Source organism: Nicotiana attenuata, chromosome 8, assembly GCF_001879085.1.
Source record: "Nicotiana attenuata strain UT chromosome 8, NIATTr2, whole genome shotgun sequence".
Classification (NCBI taxonomy): domain Eukaryota; kingdom Viridiplantae; phylum Streptophyta; class Magnoliopsida; order Solanales; family Solanaceae; genus Nicotiana; species Nicotiana attenuata.
In genome coordinates this window covers 36,095,747-36,101,752 of record NC_031996.1, presented here as the reverse complement: position 1 = coordinate 36,101,752, position 6,006 = coordinate 36,095,747, and the positions used below count along the sequence as shown (strand labels likewise).

General features: G+C 38.0%; 1 long non-coding RNA gene across 1 annotated transcript; it reads right to left on the bottom strand.

Annotated features, from left to right (window-relative positions):
* Positions 4,692-5,573, bottom strand: LOC109231851. Its single transcript, XR_002068852.1, has 3 exons — positions 5,534-5,573; positions 5,160-5,254; positions 4,692-4,747 (listed from the first exon to the last, which is right to left on the bottom strand). It is a non-coding gene; the product is annotated as an uncharacterized LOC109231851 (long non-coding RNA).

Here is a 6,006-nt window from a genome sequence, read left to right as displayed (position 1 = left end):
TGTTTGATGCTAAAAGTATGCAGAAGAAGGAGAGAAAACTCAGAAAATCGTAGTGAAATTCTGAGCAGAATAGTGTTGTATTTATAGCCAAAGTTGGGCTGAAATCTGAAGAGGTGCAACTCTTCAGAATAGCTGTTTATGCAAAATGGCCACATCATAAATGCCATTACATAAATGGCCATTTACTCAACAATAAAGAGGGAAAATTGAAGAGGGTAGTTACTTTTCTGTTACCAAAACAGAAAAACGGATTGGATTTAATATTAATATGTATTATTAATATTTTACTATTAAAAAATAAATTCAGACCAAAAAGTTAATCAATCAATAGATCATTTGACCAAATCCAAATCTAAATCCAAATCCAAATCCGAATCCGAAGCCGAAGCCGTAGCCGTAGCCGAACCCGAACCCGAAGCCGAGCCGAGCGAGCGACGACGACGACGGCGCGAGGCTTGCCTTCTTCTCAACTCTTTAACAGCCAGAAGAAGAGCAATTGCTTATATACCCATAAAAAACTCTTCCTCTTCCAATATGGGACAATGTCCATTTACCAAGGGGGGAACTTAAAATTTCACTCAAAAATTTTATTTCCCTCCATTTCCCATTCACCATCTTTTAAGTATTTAATATATTAATTAAATACATAAAAAACCCAACAATCATAGACGAAAAGGCTGAAGCGCAAGTCAAGTACAACCAGTTGCGCAAAAGGATCCGCGAGTGCGAAAGTGAACATCGAGAAATACAAGAGTCCAACCAAAAGCTAATCGAGGAATGGAAAGATATGGCTACTAACGCCAACAAAAGACTGAGATACTTGGAGCGAGGCATAGTAGAATTGGAAAGAAAGTTTCTCAAAAGGGTCGAGGATTGTCAAGAAGCTAAAGGGGCTGAAGGCGGATATCTAGCCAGAGCATACCGGTTGCTGGGACTTCATGAGTTGGGGAAGCTGTTCGAAGGAGCCAAGGATGCCGAATCTGGGGAAGGTCCTTCTGGGACCAAGTAGATAGGAATTTATCTTCTTTGCTTAAAATGTAACAAGGCCAATGGCCATTAGTAACTTCTATTTCTTGTTTATTTAATTTGGGATTCGTCTTATCTTTATCAATGAAATGAGGCATTTAGCATTTTATGTTCTCCAGATCAACTTGTCGCTAGGCCTACCTCGGGCACAACGAGGTTCCCAAATTAGGACACGATTTACATTCCTGCGCTACGTGTTTAAATATTGCAACACTTTTTTATGATCCTCACTAACTTGTTTACCTTTTTGTTTTATTTTTGTTTTTGTTTTTTTTATTATTTGCCTCGCCAAAGGTTAGTTCGTGCATTCTGGAAACATCATCTTATTCCACAAGATCCAGGGCCCTCCACCCACTCCTCCTCTTAGTCCTGTTAAGAACAAGAACAAAGGCAAAATGGAAGATTTAAACGTCAGAAAGGAGAACACAATAGCAGAGGACACTGATGGCCATGGTATTCGGGTTCCCAATGAAAATGTGTCACAACTTGAGCAGAAATTGTTGAAGTTTCAAGAAGAGCTTGATCAGGTTTGGAATCTGGCCAACCTATCCTTTTCCCTCAGCACCCCAGACACCGTCTTCCCCAACGGTCAAATACCCACACCTCCACAAAAGAAACCAAATCATCCCACTGCTCCAACAAAGAACCAATGCAATACTTGCCACACTCCAAACAACATTCCACTACTCATCCCCGAACCGCAAAACTCCGCAAATGACAATTTCCACGCTCACATCACAACAATCCCATCTACCTGGAGACCATGCCGCTCTCCACCCAACCTAAATCTTGCACACCCGTGTCCGATGGAAAAGATTTACTCATCAAAAACTTGGCTGAAGAACTTAAGAAACTGACCAGCTGAATTCAGGGCGTCGAAGGAATTAAGGGGATCGAAGGATTGAATTATGAAGACCTCTGCATACAACCAGAGGGGTACAATTCTCCCCAAGTTCGAAATGTTTGATGGTACAGGTGATCCAAGGGTCCATCTGAGAACATACTGCGACAAGCTGGTCGGGGTAGGAAAAGACAAAAGGATCCGCATGAAGCTATTCATGAGGAGTCTGAAAGGAGATGCACTATCTTGGTACATCAGCCAAGATCCTAAGAAGTGGTCGAGCTGGGTAGGTATGGCGTCTGATTTTATGGACAGGTTCAGGTTTAACACAGAGAACGCGCCAGACGTGTTCTATATCTAGAATCTAAAGAAGAAGCCCACAGAGACATTTCGCGAGTATGCTACTCGCTGGAGGTTTGAAGTTGCTAAGGTCAGACCCGCCTTAGAAGAAGAACAAATGAACAAGTTCTTTGTCCGGGCTCAAGACCCGCAATACTATGAACGATTGATGGTGATTGAGAATCATAAGCTTTCTGACATTATCAAGCTGGGGGAACGAATTGAAGAATGTATCAAAAGCGGTATGGTTACAAACTTCGAGGTCTTGCAAGCTACAAATAAGGCCTTACAGTCGGGTGGTGTGTCTAAGAAGAGGGACGTAGGGGCCGTAATGGTTTCACAAAGGACCAAGTCTCCCCTCAAATACCAAACTTACCCAATACCTCCACTCACATATCAGCCAGCCCTAAATTACCAAGCACCCTCTTACCAAACTCCCCCACCAACTTATCAGTCACCTCCACCCCTTACATATCAACCTACCTCACCCAGATACTCCCAACCAGCTCATGTCTACCAAACTTACAATGCCCAACCATCTCATCACCAATCACCCCCCCGCACGCCAAAACTTCCCTAGGCCCCGACCTAATTTTTATCGGAGGCCTCCAAAACAATACACAGCCATCGCCGAGCCCATTGATTAGCTATATGAGAGACTCAAAGCCGCCAGTTATGTTACCCCCGTCCCTGCTACAATCCTTGAGAATCCTACTCAGTGGGTTCACCGAAACAAGTTTTGTGTATACTATTCCGGCATAAAGGGACACACCATCGACAAATGCCGCTCTCTAAAAGACAAGATACACTCTCTGATTGATAACAAAGTCATTGTAGGAAAGGAAGCCACTCCGAACGTCCGCAACAACCCTCTACCAGACCATAAAGGTGGCACTACTACAAAAAAGACCTTTAGCGGCAATACAGAATGGCTTTAGCGGCAATAATAATAGCCTCTATATCTTTTACCAGCCAATAGTGTTTTGCCGCTGATGTTGGGGTCGGCAAAGCCTTTAGCGGCTTTTCTCGCAAAAGCTGGTAAAAGGTATGTTTTATTGCCGCTAAAATATATTATCTTTAATGGCTATTGTTTGTGGCAATTATAATGGCTACTAAATCCAATCCAAAGCGGCCAACTATACTTCTTTAGCATCCATTTTTATAGCCGCTAAATTAAAATTAATTGCTGCTAAAAGTTCGCATCTCTAACGGCAATTGTTTACGACAATTATAATAGCTACTAAATCCAATCCAAACGGCTAATTATACTTCTTTACCATCCATTTTTATAGCCGCTAAATTCAAAATAATTGTCACTAAAAGTTTGCATTTTTAACGAAAATTATTTTGTTGCAATTAAAAAAGCAATATTATCCCTTCTTAAAACATCTTATTTGCCTTTTTAGCGTCCATTTAATAGTAGCTAATATGTTTAACTAAATTATCACAAAAAGTTAATATCTTTAAAAGTCACTAGCGATAATAGCTATAATTTGGCAATAATTAATAATAGTTGTTACATTTGTATAAAATATGACCCAAATAATAAAATATATTAATGTTAATTCAAAAAAGTGTAATATATCTCATTAAATCTTAAAAGACAAAAGGAAGTGTTAATCAAAAATATTAATATCACAGTAACTTAAAACATAAAAATATATTGTTTGGACTAAATAGCTACTATCATTATAGTAATAATCCAGAATGATGGTCTTCAAATGATTTCCGCAACTTTTCATCATTTTGAAATCTTCCAACCGCTAAATTATCAAACATCATACTGTATGACCTGAAATTATAAAATAATTGTGTTATAGGATAAAGTATAATATGAAAAAACATCTTGAAGATTCCATCACTGTTAGATACTTTGTCAGCCAACTCCCTCGCCTAACATCTATTAGCAGAACCAACTACATTCTTTTCATCGTGCATAATGAAGAATCAAAATCTTAACTTAACGAAGAACCACGGTCAAACTTCAGCTATTATTTGAACATCAATGGCTTCATAGGTGGATTTATTGTCCTATTCCCTTAACAAACTAGCTCTTCATGAGGATTCTCTAGAGGGACAACTGGATGAAAAACTCGAATGATGCATATGTGAATGGGGAAAAGGTAAACTGAGTAACTCTAAACATAGCCATAAACATGAAGTGATGAAACAGAAGTCTAGTGTTATAGCTAACAGTGCAGATTTTATAGCTATCAATGCATTTTCTTTTGCAGGAACAACTGAATTTCATTCTTTCTCATAGATTCCTAGTGCTGGAAGGAGGCTACTAAACCTCGACAAGTCACAAACTCTTAATCTAAGGATTAGAATTGCTAAAATATATTCTGAGATTAATATATACAAATCTGTTAATCACGAATAAACAAAAAGCTAAAGGCTAACTGCATCAAACTGCATGATGTTTCGATAAAGCATTTTCTCTTTCAGATTATGAAGTCCTTAAGAAGTGAGTTGAAACTTACTGTTCCTAAGACGTCACTCACATCCACTGATGCAAATTCACAAGACAGTGCCGGAAAACTGCAAGACAAGTTTGCTTAGTAATATTGCATAATAGAAGGGAATGCATGACTTGAAAATCAACTGAAAACATGAGGACATTATAAGCATCTTGAAACATCTGAACAGAAACAAACAACTAGCAATATAGTTTACTCCTACAAGAGAAGACCCCCAAAAGTGTTGTATTAGTACTGACATAATTAATCCAGCAACACATTCATTAATATGTAATCAACTTCTTGGTATGACCCAGGTTACTTTTTTCACATGTAGTGTCATAATTTGTGTCAGCAAAAAGTTGAGATTAGAAGAATGTTAAACAAAGACGCCTCCACTTCAGAAATGGATAATATCTATATGTCATGCATTTAGTAGAAGAAAAAGGAAAAAGGGGACACTGAATATTTTCCAAGATGTGTCAGAATCATACCTCATATTAAAATCAATTCGTAAGAATTCCGCATCAGAACTCTTATCAACAACAACGGATGTAGTGGTGGTCACTGTCAAATAGTTATTTAGTTCCTACAAGTTATAAACACGATTGAATTAAAATGTGCGCTACAAGATAACTGACAAATATACAAACATTGATGATCATTTCTTCTGATAATATGAACTTGAAAGCAAATGTAATAAAACAAGGAAAACAACACCAGTATTAAGATACAATTGTACCAGCAATTTAGGAAAATGTATCTATTTTAAAGCTAGTAGAAATTGGTGGTGCAACAATTGCACTTAATTCACTATCTTCTACCACTTGTTCTTTAAACATGAAGGCAAATAATTTTTACTTCCTACCATTCCAAAGAGAAACATCATGGAAAGCGTTGCTACAATAGATAATCCAGCACCAGATAATGATGCCTCTATCAAATCGCGGGGAATTTTCCTGCAGTAAAAAATTAAAATAAATTTACACAACATTCTGAAGGAGTAGTTCTGAGGATTGTTGATGCAAGATTTCATCCAATTCAGGACGCACTCACACAAAATTTTCTAATTGCATTAAGCCAAGGTAAAGTAAAGAATTTATTACTTCTATGGTCGTGCATCTTGGAATTGTAATGCACTCTATTGAAATGGTTAGTTAGTAGAGATGTTCCCACAAATGCACTTTTGGAGACAAGAAGATGCTACAATTAAACTGTCATTCCAGGTGCCCTACTGCCCTTCCCCTCTTTGTTTTAGACAACACTTAAACAGAAGATGAAAACTAGAAAATCAAAATAGCTGTGAGAGGAGAAGCCATATACATACATACATGATACATA